The sequence below is a fragment of the Peromyscus maniculatus genome, chromosome X (genome assembly GCF_049852395.1).
Source record: "Peromyscus maniculatus bairdii isolate BWxNUB_F1_BW_parent chromosome X, HU_Pman_BW_mat_3.1, whole genome shotgun sequence".
Classification (NCBI taxonomy): domain Eukaryota; kingdom Metazoa; phylum Chordata; class Mammalia; order Rodentia; family Cricetidae; genus Peromyscus; species Peromyscus maniculatus.
In genome coordinates this window covers 29,925,871-29,941,210 of record NC_134875.1, presented here as the reverse complement: position 1 = coordinate 29,941,210, position 15,340 = coordinate 29,925,871, and positions in this window count along the sequence as shown.

Here is a 15,340-nt window from a genome sequence, read left to right as displayed (position 1 = left end):
GAGTTTTGATAAAGAGGCAAGAAATACATACTGGAAAAAAAGACACCATATTCAACAAATGGTACTAGACAAACTGAATGTCTGCGCCTAGAAGAATGAATGTAGATCCATATTTGCCACTGTGCACAAATTTCCAGTTAAAGTGTCTCAAAGACCTCAACATAAAACCAGATACACTTAATCTGACAGAAAAGAAAGTGAGAATAATCTTGAATGTATTGACATGGGAGAAAACTTTCTGAGCTGAACACATATAGTACACACAAATAAAATCATTAAAAAATAAATGGAACCTCATGAAGCTGAAAAGCTTCAGTAAGGCAATGGACACCATCAATCAGACAAAAGAGAAGACTACAGAATGTGAAAACATTTTTACCAACTCACATCCAATTGAGGTCTAATATCCAAAATATATAAAGAACTCATGAAACTATATATCTCAAAAGCAAATAATCTATTCAAAATATAGTACAGATGTAAAATGTGGTAAAGCATTTTTCAATAGAGGAATCTCTAATGGCTGACAAATAGTTTTAAAAAATGGTCAAAATTCTTTGCCATCAGTTCAGTGCACATTGAAACTACTTTGAGATTCTATCTTACAGATGTCAGAATGGCTAAGATAAATAACCCAATGACAGTTCATGCTGGTGAGGATGTGTAACAAGGGGAACACTCTTCCATTGCTGGTGATATTACAAACTTGTACAGCCACTATGGAAATCAATATGGTGGTTCCTCAGAAAATTGAGAATTGATTTAACTCAAGACCCAGCTATACCACTCTTGGGCATATACCCAAAGGATGCTCCATCCTACTACAAAGACACTTGCTCAACAATGTTCATAGTGGCCATATTCATAATCACCAGAAATTGGAAACAACTTAGATGTCCCTAAACAGAAGAAAGGATAAAGAAAATATGGTACAAAATGAATTGCTACTCAGCTGTTAAGAAAAAAATGACACCATGAAATTTTCAGGCAAATGGATGAAACTAGAGAAAAATCAATTTGAATTAGGTAATCCAGGCCCAGAAAGACATATATGGAATGTTTTCAATTGTAAGTGGATATTAGCTGTTAAGTAAATGATAATCAAGCTATAATCCACAGATCCAAAGAAGGTAGTTAAAGATGAGAGCTCTAAGGGAGTACACATGGACCTCCCTAGGAAGCAAAATTAGAATAAACTTTTTAGGTGGACTTAGGGAAGTTGGGGGGGAAGCAGTAGGGATCAGATTGGGGTGAGATAGGATGGAGTGTGAGTGCAGGGAGAAACAGCTGGCAATGGAGCCATGTAGGGGTTGAACATATTGCAGTGGAAGCTTCCTGGAATCTTTGAGTATGGTCCTAGTAAGGACTTCTAGTAATGGAGGACACAAAGTCAGAACTGGTGCTTTTTTTTTATAGCCAGGCAAGGCTTCCTGTGGTGGGACTCTGTTGCTTTTGCTTGAGATGTTGGCCAAGGGTGTCTGGTGGAGATCCCTAAATCACCTAGGCTGATGCTAGGACAGAGGATCACTCTATGAAAACTGATAGCATAGTCCCATTGTCTAGGATAACATCCACACAGGTCATTGAATGTGAAGAAGTTGAACTGTTGCCTTCATGAAGTCTCATCCTATGTTTTAGGTTCTTTAGTGCAGGCAGGTAGTCTGCAGGCTACTGAAAGAGAAACATGGATACAATCCAAGTCACAAAATCTTTGACCAATATTCTCTCCTGCCTGCAAGATGCACTGGTGCTGTGGGATGTACTATATATTATGTGTGTTGCTCTGATTGGGTAATAAATAAAACACTGATTGGCCAGTAGCCAGGCAAGAAGTATAGGCAGGACAAAGAAAAGAGAAGGGAGAAGTGGAAGGCTGAGGCAGAGAGACCTGTCAGCTGCTGCCATGTAAAGTCCCAGTAAGCCACAAGCCATGTGGCAACTTATAGATTAATAAAAATGTGTTAATTTAAGATTAAAAAGTAGATAACAAAAAGCCTGCCATGACCATACAGTTTATAAATAATATAATCGTCTGAGTGTTTGTTTTATAAGTGGGCTGTTGGACTGCCGGGGCTTGGCGGGACCTGGAAAGAAAACTCTAGCTACACACTGGGCCAATGCTGGTGCAGAGCAAGAGGGAGCCCAGACTGGACAATGCTTGGATAGCCAGGAACCAGAGACTAGATAGCCCAGAGACCTAAGGTGGAACCAAACAGACTGGCATAAGTAAATAATTTAATTAAAATAAATAAATGAGATCATTCCTAATGTTATTCTGCTATACTCATAAATCAAAACATTGTCCAGTTTATATAAAACAGGCTTCCTCTGGCCCCATATAGGAGTAAGCACAGAGATACACAACCAGACACTAAGTAGAAAGAGAACCTAAATTGAAGGTCTCCATTGAGTCCCTTCCCTGCATCTTGTTGAATCCTGCTGAACAGGGAGAGAAAAGATTGTAGGCATCAGAGGGGATGGACCACAAGGCCTACTCAATCAACCAAGCAGGCCTCATAACAACTCTCAGAGACTATTTTCCCTTTCTAGGGAGGTCCATACATGGGGCCTGCATAAATCTGTACCAAGTTCTCTACTTATATTTTATGGCTGCTAACTTGTTTTTTTTTTTTTTTTGTGGGACTCCCAACAGTAGGAGCAGGTTTATTTCAGACACTTTTGCCTGCCCTTGGGAGACTTTTCCTCCTATTTGGTTGCTTTGTTCAGCCTTGTCTCACTGTATCTTGTTTTGTCCTGTTTAGCTGTCATCTCTTGGAGGCCTCCTCTTTTCTGAAGAGGAAACGTAAGGGGAGTGGATCTAGAGGATAGAGGATTTTGTGTGGGGAGTATAAAGGGGGAACTGTGGTCAGGATGTATTTTATGAGAGAAGAATCTATTTTCCATTTTAAAAAAGAATAAACAGAATACACTATGTCCATGCATGAAATTATCAAAGGAAAAACAATGACTTTAAAATTAAAAAGGCTAAGCTTATGAGTTCCCACTTTACCATAATAAAAAATTAAATAAATTTTTTAAAAGAATGACAAATTTCTCAACAAGAACATGGAAAGGGAGACACAGTATGAAAGATAACTTCAAAATGAAAAGAAACCATTTCCTTCAATCAGAACTGCATATCTAGTTAAAGCACAGAACATGTCAGGTGGAGAATAAATAAATACCTTGTAGAACATGCAAACATTCTCAGAGAACTATGGATTATATATCATATAATCAGAGAAATCAGAGATCAGAGAAATAAGAAAGGAGTGAGGGTAGCACAACCATTAATGTAGTGTCACATAAACACTAAACAGAAATCAAGAAAGAAAAACTAAAATTAGAAGAATTTTAATGCAAAATAATCACTTTGTTTAGAAATTGGTAACTAGTGAAAGACAAATCTAAGAGTTGAAAGGCTGAGGAAAGAGACCTTATTGGTCAAGATAGAGTAGTGAAGTGACTGCTATTTTTCTTTCTTTCTGTTTTACTTTTAAGGATTGGTCATATTTTATTAATTTAAAAAATGCCATAGAAAAGGAAATCATCAAAGTGAATGTATATTTCAACTTTGGAATTAATTAATTCATCCTAGTTTTACAGTATGAGGGCAATGAAGAATTAAGTTACGTTTTTTAAAAAGAGAATCAAGGTGCTTTCAAAACAACCCAACACATGTCCAAATGTTTTATATTTAATGAAATAGGTTTTTAAGCAAGTGGATTAAAAGTGGTAAAGAAAGCACAAAAATAAGGTTCAACTCTGATTTCATCTTAGCCAAAGGACCAAGAATCTATAGACATTAACTTTCAAACTAAATATTTAGCTTTGCATCTAGTATCCACTTATGAGTGAGAACATACCATGTTTGTCCTACTGGGTTTGGGTTACCTCACTCAGGATGATATTTTCTAGTTCCATCCATTTGCCTGCAAATTTCATGCTGTCATTGTTTTTCTCTGTGGGAGCCCGTTCTTGGGTTCCTTGTGGCTTTACCCAGCAGGTCCACATAGAGGATGATTAGGACCACGGGCTAAGTGCAGGTGTCTGAGATGGTCTGCACTTGGCTGTGCTGGGGGAAGAGGTCTTTTGCTCCACCCCTTGGCATCTCTATAAAAACCCTGGGGCAGAGACAGTCGTGGCCATTGGAATAGGTTCCAGGCCCTCTCGAGGCTATCCTTTATTTTCTATCTGTTTATCTCCAATATTCTCTGCAATAAATCTTTCTATCTAATATTTCCTGCTGCTCACACTCAAGAAAACTCTGGGGAACTGTGGGGGTGGTGGGTAAACACTCCATAGAATGGCGTCATGAACAGGGACTAAAGAAGAAAAAACAGGGGACTAAAGAAAAAAGAAAAAAGGGGGAACTAAAGAAGTGGGGACTAAAGACAAAGTAATAGGGACTAAAGATAAAGGAAAATAATAGTTTTTTTTATTATTATTATTTTACAACACCATTCAGTTCAACATAATAGCCACAGATTCCCCTGTTGTCCCCCTCTCGCCCACCCCTCCCCCCAGCCCACCCCCCATTCCCACCTCCTCCAGATCAAGGTCTCCCCAGAGGACCGGGGTTGACCTGGTAGACTCAGTCCAGGCAGGTCCATTCCCCCCTCCCAGACCGAGCCAAGTGTCCCTGCATAAGTCCCAGGATTCAAACAGCCAACTCATGTAACGAGCCCAGGACCTGGCACCAATGCACAGCTGCCTCCCAAACAGATCAAGCCAAATGACTGTCTCACCCGTTCAGGGGGCCTGATCCAGTTGGGGGCCCCTCAGCCTTTGGTTCATAGATCCTGTGCTTCCATTCATTTGGTTATTTGTCCCGGTGCTTTATCCAACCTTGGCTTCAACAATTCTCGCTCATATAAACCCTCTTCTTTCTCACTAATTAGACTCCCAGTGCTCCACCAGGGGCCCAGCCGTGGATGTCTGCCTTCAGATTCCTCAGTCCTTGGATGGGGTTTATGGCACCACTATCTGGGTGTCTGGCCATCCCATCACCAGAGTAGGTCAGTTCCTGGGTCTCGCGACCATTGCCAGCAGTCTTTTGCGGGGGTATCTTTGTGGATCTCCGTGGGCCTCCCTAGCTCTCTGCTTCCTCCTCTTCTCACCTTCTCATGTGGTCTTCATTTACCATGGTCTCCTATTCCTTGTTCTCTCTCTCTTTTCTTGATCCAGCTAGGATCTCCCACTCTCTTTCCCTCGACTGTCGCCCTTCATTGTTCCCACTCATGACCAGGCTGTTCATGTAGATCTCATCCATTTCTCCGTGTCTTTTTTGGGGTCCCGTTTTCCAGGTAGCCTCACTGGTGATGTGAGTAGCAGTCCAGTCATCCTTGTTCCACATCTAGCATCTTCCTATGAGTGAGTACATACCATATTTGTCTTTCTGAGTCTGGGTTACCTCACTCAGGATGATTTTTTCTAGATCCATCCATTTGCCTGCAAACCGTGTGATGTCATTGTTTTTCTCTGCTGAGTAGTATTCCATTGTGTATATGTGCCACAATTTATTTATCCATTCTTCAGTTGAAGGGCATCTAGGTTGTTTCCAGGTTTTGGCTATTACAAACAATGCTGATATGAACATAGCTGAGCAAGTGCTCTTGTGGTATGATTGAGTATTTCTTGGGTATATGCCCAGGAGTGGTATAGCTGGATCTTGGGGGAGATTGATTCCCAATTTTCTAAGAAAGCGCCATATTGATTTCCAAAGTGGTTGTACAAGCTTGCATTCCCACCAGCAGTGGAGGAGAGTTCCCCTAGTTCCACATCCTCTCCAGCATAAAGTGTCTTCAGTGTTTTTGATCTTAGCCACTCTGACAGGTGTAAGGTGGTATCTCAGAGTTGTCTTGATTTGCATTTCCCTGATGATTAGGGAAGTTGAGGAATTCCTTAAATGTCTTTCAGCCATTTGGGATTCCTCTGTTGAGAATTCTCTGTTTAGTTCTAAAGCCCATTTCTCAATTGGACTGTTGGTCCTTTTGATGTCTAATTTCTTGAGTTCCTTATATATTCTGGATATCAGTCCTCTGTCAGATGTGGGGTTGGTGAAGATCTTTTCCCATTCTGTAGGCTGTCGCTTTGCCTTGTTGACCGTATCCTTTGCTCTACAAAAGCTTCTCAGTTTCAAGAGGTCCCATTGATTGATTGTTTGTCTCAGTGTCTGCGCTACTGGTGTTATATTTAGGAAGTGATCTCCTATGCCAAGGCGTTCAAGACTATTTCCTACTTTCTCTTCTAGCAGGTTCAGAGTAGCTGGATTTATGTTGAGGTCTTTGATCCACTTGGACTTAAGTTTTGTGCACGGTGACAGATATGGATCTATATGCAGCCTTCTACATGCTGATATCCAGTTATGCCAGCACCATTTGTTGAAGATGCTTTCTTTTTTCCATTGTACACTTTTGGCTTCTTTGTCAAAAATTATATGTCCATAGGTGTGTGGGTTAATGTCAGGGTCTTCAATTCGATTCCATTGGTCCACATGTCAGTTTTTATGCCAATACCAGGCTGTTTTTATTACTGTAGCTCTATAGTAGAGCTTGAAGTCGGGGATTGCAATGCCTCCAGAAGTTGTTTTATTGTACAGGTTCTTTTAGCTATCCTGGGTTTTTTGTTTTTCCATATGAAGTTGAGTATTGTTCTTTCCAGGTCTGTGAAGAATTGTGTTGGTATTTTGATGGGGATTGCATTGAATCTGTAAATTGCTTTTGGTAAGATTGCCATTTTTACTATGTTAACCCTGCCTATCCATGAACATGGGAGATCTTTCCATTTTCTGAGATCTTCTTCAATTTCTTTTTTCAGGGACTTAAAGTTCTTGTCATATAGATCCTTCACTTGCTTGGTTAGTGTTACCCCAAGGTATTTTATGTCATTTTTGGCTATTGTAAAGGGTGATGTATCTCTAATTGCCTTCTCAGCTTCTTTGTCCATTGTATATAGGAGGGCTACTGATTTTTTTGAGTTGATCTTGTATCCTGCTATGTTGCTGAAGGTGTTTATAAGCTTTATCAATTCCTGGGTGGAATCTTTGGGGTCACTCAAGTATACTATCATGTCGTCTGCAAATAGGGAAAGCTTGACTTCTTCCTTTCCAATTTGAATCCCCTTAATCTCCTTATGTTGTCTTATTGCTCTGGCTAGAACTTCAAGTACTATATTGAATAAGTATGGGGAGAGTGGACAGCCTTGTCTCGTTCCTGATTTTAGTGGAATTGCTTTGAGTTTCTCTCCATTTAATTTGATGTTGGCTGTTGGTTTGCTATATATTGCCTTTATTATGTTTAGGTATGTTCCCTGTATTCCTGATCGCTCCAAGACTTTTATCATGAAGGGGTATTGGATTTTGTCAAATGCCTTTTCTGCATCTAGTGAGATGATCATGTGGTTTTTTTCTTTGAGTTTGTTTATATGGTGTATTACATTGATGGACTTTCGTATGTTGAACCACCCTTGCATCCCTGGGATGAAGCCTACTTGATCATGGTGGATAATTGTTCTGATGTGTTCTTGGAGTCTGTTTGCCAGTATTTTATTGAGTATTTTTGCATCAATGTTCATGAGGGAGATCGGTCTGTAGTTCTCTTTCTTTGTTGCATCCTTGTTTGGTTTAGGTATCAGGGTAATTGTAGCCTCATAGAAGGAGTTTGGTAATGTTCCTTCTGTTTCTATTATGTGGAACAATTTAGAGAGTATTGGTATTAACTCTTCTTTGAAGATCTGGTAGAGTTCTGCGCTGAAACCATCTGGTCCTGGGCTTTTTTTGGTTGGGAGACCTTTAATGACTGTTTCTATTTCCTTAGGGGTTATTGGACTATTTAAATAGTTTATCTGGTCTTGATTTAACTTAGGTATGTGGTATCTATCCAGAAAAATGTCCATTTCTTTTAGGTTTTCCAGTTTTGTGGAGTAGAGGTTTTTGAAATATGACCTTATAATTCTCTGGATTTCCTCAGTGTCTGTTGTTATGTCCCCCTTTTCATTTCTGATTTTGTTGATTTGGATTCTCTCTCTCTGTCTTTTGGTTAGTTTGGATAAGGGCTTGTCTATCTTGTTGATTTTCTCAAAGAACCAACTCTTTGTTTCATTAATTTTTGTATTATTCTCTTAGTTTCTAATTTATTAATTTCACCTCTCACTTTGATAATTTCCTGGCGTCTATTCTTCCTGGGAGACTTTGCTTCTTCTTGTTCTAGAGCTTTCAGATGTGCTGTTAATTCACTAGTGTGCGATTTCTCCAACTTCTTTATGTGGGCATTTAGTGCTATGAATTTCCCTCTTAACACTGCTTTCATAGTGTCCCATAAGTTTGGGTATGTGGTGTCTTCATTTTCATTGATCTCTAGGAAGTCTTTAATTTCTTTCTTTATTTCTTCCTTAACCCATTAGTGATTCAGTTGAGCATTATTCAGTTTCCATGAGATTGTAGGTTTTCTGTGGTTTTTGTTGTTGTTGAAATCTAGCTTTAAACCATGGTGGTCTGATAGAACACAGGAGGTTATTCTGATTGTTTTGTATCTGTTGAGATTTGCTTTGTGGCCAAGTATGTGGTCGATTTTAGAGAAAGTTCCATGGGGTGCTGAGAAGAAAGTATATTCTTTCTTGTTAGGATGGAATGTTCTGTAGATATCTATTAGGTCCAATTGGGTCATGACATCAGTTAAGTCCTTTATTTCTCTGTTAAGTTTCGACTTGGGAGATCTGTCCAGTGGTGAAAGTGGGGTGTTGAGATCTCCCACTATTAATGTGTGGGGTTTTATATGTGGTTTAAGCTTTAGTAATGTTTCTTTTACATATGTGGGTGCCCTTGTGTTTGGGGCATATATGTTCAGAATTGAAACTTCATCTTGGTTGATCTTTCCTGTGACGAGGATGTAATGTCCTTCTTGATCTCTTTTGATTGATTTTAGTTTGAAGTCTATTTTGTTGGATATCACGATGGTTACCCCTGCTTGTTTCTTAAGACCATTTGATTGAAAAGTCTTTTCCCAGCCTTTTATTCTTAGGTAGTGTCTGTCTTTGAATTTGAGATGTGTTTCTTGTATGCAGCAGAAAGATGGGTCCTGCTTTCGTATCCATTCTGTAAGTCTATGTCTTTTTATAGGTGAATTAAGTCCGTTGATATTAAGGGATATTAATGACCAGTGATTCTTCATCCCTGTTATTTTTGGTGGTAGTGTGTGTGTACTTCTCTTCTTTGGGGTTTACTGTTGTGGCTTTATCTATTGCCTGTGTTTTCAAGTGTGTATCTGACTTCCCTCGGTTGGAATTTTCCTTCTAGTGCTTTCTGTAGGGCTGGGTTTGTGGATAGGTATTGTTTAAATCTGGCTTTGTCTTCGAATGTCTTGTTCCTTCCATCTATGATGATTGAAAGTTTTGCTGGGTATATTAGTCTGGGCTGACATCCATGGTCTCTTAGTGTCTGCATTACATCTGTCCAGGTCCTTCTGGCTTTCAAAATCTCCATTGAGAAGTCGGGTGTTATTCTGATGGGTTTACCTTTATAGGTCACTTGGCCTTTTTCCTTGGCTGCTCTTAATATTCTTTCTTTATTCTGTACATTTAGTTGTTTAATTATTATGTGTCGAGGGGACTTTTTTTGGGGGTCTAGTCTGTTTGGTGTTCTATAGGCTTCTTGTATCTTCATAGGCATTTCCTTCTTTAAGTTGGGAAAGTTTTCTTCTATAATTTTGTTGAATATATTTTCTGTGCCTTTGAGTTGGTATTCTTCACCTTCTTCTATCCCTATAATTCGTAGGTTTGGTCTTTTCATGGTGTCCCAAATTTCTTGGACATTTTGGTTCATGACTTTGTTGGCTTTAGTGTTTCCTTCGACTGATGAAACTATTTCTTCTACTGTGTCTTCAATGCCAGAAATCCTCTCTTCCATCTCTTGCATTCTGTTGGTTATACTTGCATCTGAAGTTCCCGATCTTTTACTCAGGTTTTCTATTTCCAGCATTCCCTCTGTTTGTGTCTTCTTTATTTTTTCAATTTCCCTTTTCAGTTCTTGGACTGTTTCCTTTGTTTGTTTCATTACTTTTTCATGATTTTCTTTCAGTGCTTTATTGTTTTCTTGCAGGACTTTATTGTTTTCTTCCAGGAATTTATTGTTTTCTTGGAGGGCTTTATTGTTTTCTTCTAATTTGTTTGCCCTTTCCTCTAGTTGTTTACAGCGTTCTTCCAATTTTCTTGTCTTTTCCTCTACACAAGCCTCTACCTTCTTCATGAAGTTACTCATAAGGCTACTTTCTTCTGCTTCTTCCAATTTTTGGTGTTCAGGTCTAGATGTTGGAGGCGGGCTAGGTTCTGGTGATGCTGTATTGCTCTTCATTTTGTTGTATGTACTTCTGCCTTGACGTCTGCCCATCTCCTTGTGGTTCCTTCTTGGTCTTATCAGTGTACTTGTTTCAGAAAGAGCTGACAGATTCAGGAAGACTCTCTCTCTTGTCCAAAAGGGAGTTCTCTTGTCCAACTCTCTCGTCCAGAAGGGAAGTCCGGGGCAGGCTCTGGTCCAGAATGGCAGTCGGGGACAGGCTGGGAGCTGGGGGCCGGTCTCTAAGTCTCAGGAAGTGGCTGTTGTCTTGGGCAGATGGGTGTGGGGGCAGGTCGCGGAGATTGCAGGGGCTGCCGAGGGGCTTGGAAAAGGGGATCCCTCCCGGTGGGGCTGGAAGGGGAGCTGCCCGGTGGCCAGAACCTGGTGCCAAGTTGGGCAGGTCTTCACGGAGTGGCTGGTGCCCAGGGATGGGGTCCGGGTTGGACCCAGGTACTCACCTCTGGACCAGAAGGGAAGTTGGGGGCAGGCTGGGAGCTGAGGGCCGGTCTCTGGAGGAAAATAATAGTTTTATTACAGAGTTTTTGGCAAAAGTGCTGAGTCAGCCCTGGCAGTGGAAAGGCATGCTGGTGTTATGGAAAATATATATATTTTTATATATATTATTGAGAGGCAGGGGTTTTATCCTTGAGAGAAAAGGAAAGCAGACTGGAAGGATGTCCGATGCTGCAGCGAAATTCTCTTCTGTTAAAATTTTCTATCTTCTATCCCTTTCTCAATTTCTATCTGTGAAAAATAAGTATAAGGTATAGGGTAGTAATATAGTTTAGGAAAAACTTAGAAGTGTAAGATTGTGTAGGAAAAAATAAGTAAGGCAACTAGACAGAAAAACTCTTCAATTTTCTAACTTTGGGGTTTATGAATGCAAATTGGGGGGAAATCTTTCTCTGGGCTTTACAGGTAGTAAAAAGCCCTTCTTTGAGCTTATGGGGAAGAAAAAGTTTCCTATGGAAGCTATTGACCTGGGGACAGCTGAAATGCTAAGTCCAAGTGGCAGGAGAAAGTAATTTCTCCCTGAGGCAAAAATGGGGGTGTAAGAAGTCAAAGTTTAAAGTTCAGAAGTTTTGGGAAAAGTTGGTCTTTCTCCTGGGGAAAAAAAAATCTTTCTCTTAAACTATAAATCTTTTCTTGGACAATTTAGGGGAAAAAATCTCTCTAAAAAGCTTTAATCTTTCTCAAAAGCTCTCTTAAAAAACTTAAAAACTAAAACCTCTTTCTCTCTCAGAAGGACAAAAATTAGAATCACCTGAAGACATTAGTATGGGGACCACCTGTGATTAGCTCTAAGGGAAAACAACAAACTTAAGACAGCAAAACCTCTCCAAGTTCTCTTTCAAGCTTTAAAAATCCTCCCTGCAATGCAGGAGTCAGGGACAAGTTCCTAAAAACCTTCTAAGCTCTGTCTCTTCAAGCTAGTAAAAGACAGTGTGAGCTACAGAAAGCCCAAAAGGGCCAGAAACTTTACCCTGAGAAAAGCAAAAAAGCCAAGCTTTTCAGTTCCAGTCAAGCTGAGGCAGCAAAGGTTTTGAGTGAGCATTTCAGAATGAAAAGGTGCTCCTAATCGTCCTAATGCAAAGATCCCCTGAAGCAATGCATACTGTTAGCATTGTATCCTCACTTCTGACCAAAAACCCAGAGGTGACTGGCCAGTGTCTCTGAGTTGGAGTGCATTTCGGGGATACTAGGGTTCCTGCAGTTGTAAACTTCCTGGAGCACAGAGCTGAGGCAGGAAGGTGCAGGACCCAGGGGAAGATTGCTAATGAACAAAGCTAAAGCCGGTGGGAACGGCACAGTTGTCTGCTTTCCTACAAGTCCCGGGTTGATAGGTCCACAGCTGCAAAAAGAAATCTGAGAAAAAGCTTTCCTGTTAGAGAAAGGACCTTTCTGGGAAACCAGTAAAGCTGAACTGTGTCTGAAGCAGTCGTGCTGCCGAGTCAGAACGCTGTCTGGGGAAAGAGCCCAGCCAGGGCAGAACAGAACTATCCAGGAATAAAGCTTTCTTTTCTGTCAGAGAAAGCATCTCTTTGAGAAAAGCTTTTTTTCTACTGACTCCTGGTGAGGTGAGGGAGTGTAGCCCTGAGGGGTGATTGCCTCTGGCATAAGCTCTGTCCTTGTGCACCCAGACAAGCAAACACAACCCACTGGGGGACTGGGCCAGGTGAAGGCCTGATGAGGCAAAACACCTGTCCTAATGGGAGTTTAGAAATGGCAAAAACCTCCCTTGTTAGATTTCAGTCTGTACACAAACCACACAGACCCCGAAAACAGAAATGGACAAAAAGCCCCTACCTTCAGGAGCAGGGAAAGCTGCCACTGTAGCGTCAGAAACTGTTTCTGGGGTAGAGGGGATAAACTGAAACCAAACTGGATACTGTCAGGGAGAAAGACTCTGAAGAAACAGAGGGGACAGATTCCTCCCCAGAAAATGCATGACCTGACAAAGGTTCTAGAGTTTGAGGCAGATTCGGGAAGAGAAAAAAAGCCCCTACCTCCAAAGGCAGCTAGCAGAGGTACAGAGCCACAGAGAGATATCTGAAGCTCTGCATCTTGCGGGGAAGGAACAAGCAAAATGAGAATAAGATCAGTGGGAGAAAATCTCTCTGAAAGAGCTATGGAAAAGCTGTTGTACATGATCTTGTTTTTCACTGACTGGTTAAGACAAACACAAGCCCCGAGAAAAGTTGCTATCATGAATGCCAGCCTCAATGCACGCTAACGAGGCAGGTGTGGTTCTGATCCGGGGCCAGTGTCAAATGAAGGAGAGACACCTGTTGAAGTCAGCTGAGGAGAGAATAGGAATCTCCCAATGTGCCATAGCTGAAAATGTAAAATGCTTGTTCAAATCTCCGGTTGCAAAGGCAAGAGACTTTGTTCAAACTTCCCAGGCAAGTCTAGTAAAAGAGAACCAGTTGACTCTTAGACCCAAAAAGAAATATGGGAAATGATATAAGGGACTGATATTATTATGGACTGATATAAGGGAAATGCATTCTGGGAAAGGTAGTTTTTCTGCTAAAGATGGCAACATTGCCCTGAAACACTTTTGTCAGCTCGAAAATACGTTCATGGTAAACTTAAAATACAGCTTTTAAAAGAATAAGGAGGAAAATCATCTAAGGGTTTAAGTGTCAGTTCCAATGAAAAATTGAAAGGATATGGAACTAGGTGCTTCACGGTTTGGGGTTTGGTAAAATGCCTTATTTACCCCTAATAGCTATGCAAATTTTTACAGTAGTTGGATGACAAAAAGCTACCTTTAAGAGCAAACAAGCCACTTTAAAATCCTTAAAACAAGGGAAAGCAGTTTATACACTGAATGTTGTCTTAGATATGAAGAAACTTATGTTGAAATTAAAAAAGTTCTTTGCCTTTTGAACAAACTGCCTGCAATGAGTAATTCCTTTGCAAATCTAATAAGGAGACAAGGAAACAGTCATTCAAAAAAGAAATGACTGCTTTATAGATGGGAAACAAACTTCAGAAAATCTAGCTGTCTTACAAAAGAGTTGCTCACGTGAAAGTTCCTTATAAGAAATCAATGTTAAATATCACAGCTGCTAATAACATCAGGAGTTAAAGCTAATGAAGTGAAAATACTAAATCCTGAAAATGCTTTTTCTCAAAGTAAGCTAATGAAGGATATGTTTCATAAAAGAACATCTACGTTCTTGACTCCTTTGAATAGTAACAGTTTTGGTGAAAATATTGGAACTAACAACAATCAAGTCAAAATGTTTCAAAATATTCAAGACGCTATTCCACAAAAGAAAGCTGCCATGCTTTGTGGGCCATAATAGAGCTCAGTCCAATCTTCCTGGTCCTTTAGCTGAGGGTAATGCAATGGCTGATAAGTTAACAAAGATAGTAGCATTATCCCAAGTGGAAATGGCTCAACAGTCATATGCTCTTCATCAAAATAGCAAAAGCTTAAGAAAGTAATTCAATCTTACCAAACAAGCAGTTCGTCAAATAGTTAAATCATGTGGGGTATGTCCAAACATTTTCCTATCCCTCCCTCACTTAGGGGTAAACCCTCAAGGTCTTCTTCCCAATTATCTGTGGTAAATGGATGTTACGCATATTGCAGAATTTGGCAAATTAAGATATGTACATGTGACCATTGACACTTATTCAGGATTTTTATTGGCTAGTGCACAACCTGGGGAAGCTACAAAACATGTAATTTTGCACTGCTTTGGAAGTGTTTTTTGTATATGGGTATACCAAAAATTATTAAAACTGATAATGGTTCTGGGTATAGTAGTAAGGCATTTCAACAATTTTGTACCCAATGGAAATCATACATAAAACAGGTATTCCTTATAATCCTCAGGGACAAGGTATTGTGGAAAAGGCTTATAGCAGTTTTAAAATACAACTTCAAATAATAAAAGGAAGAAATTTACCCTCAATCACCACATAATGCTTTAAATCATACTTTTTGTTCTGAACTTTTTGAATATGGATATCTATGAACAGCCTGCCGCAGATAGGTTTTGGCACAGTGGCACCCAAGCGACTTTTGCTCTAGTGAAATAGAAAGATCCCTGCTTGAGATTATGGAAGAGTCCCTATCCTGTTTTAATATGGGGTCGAGGACATGTTTGTGTTTTTTCACAAGAGGAGAATGAAGCTCAGTAGTTACCGAGCGTTTGGTAAGGAGCATGGAACTAAGGAAGGTCAGCTCCAATGAGGTTCCTATAAAGGACCCAGAATGAAAGTGGCTCGATTAGCATTTGAGGTTTTGTCACTGGTTTAATGCAAACAGTGAGGAAATAAGAGTTCGGAGATGTGCTGCTTTTGGCTTTACTAGCTCCTTTAGAAAAATACTTTATATCACCTAATAGCTGTGCACTATTTGGCGAAGAGCTTTACAGCAGCTAAATATGGTAATTTCACTCTCAGCATAAAGTGAAGTTTTTCGGTAGAATGAACCAAAAGTACTGCTGTAATAGAAACTGTTTGTCTGAATTGAAGCACTTAGGGGAGCTA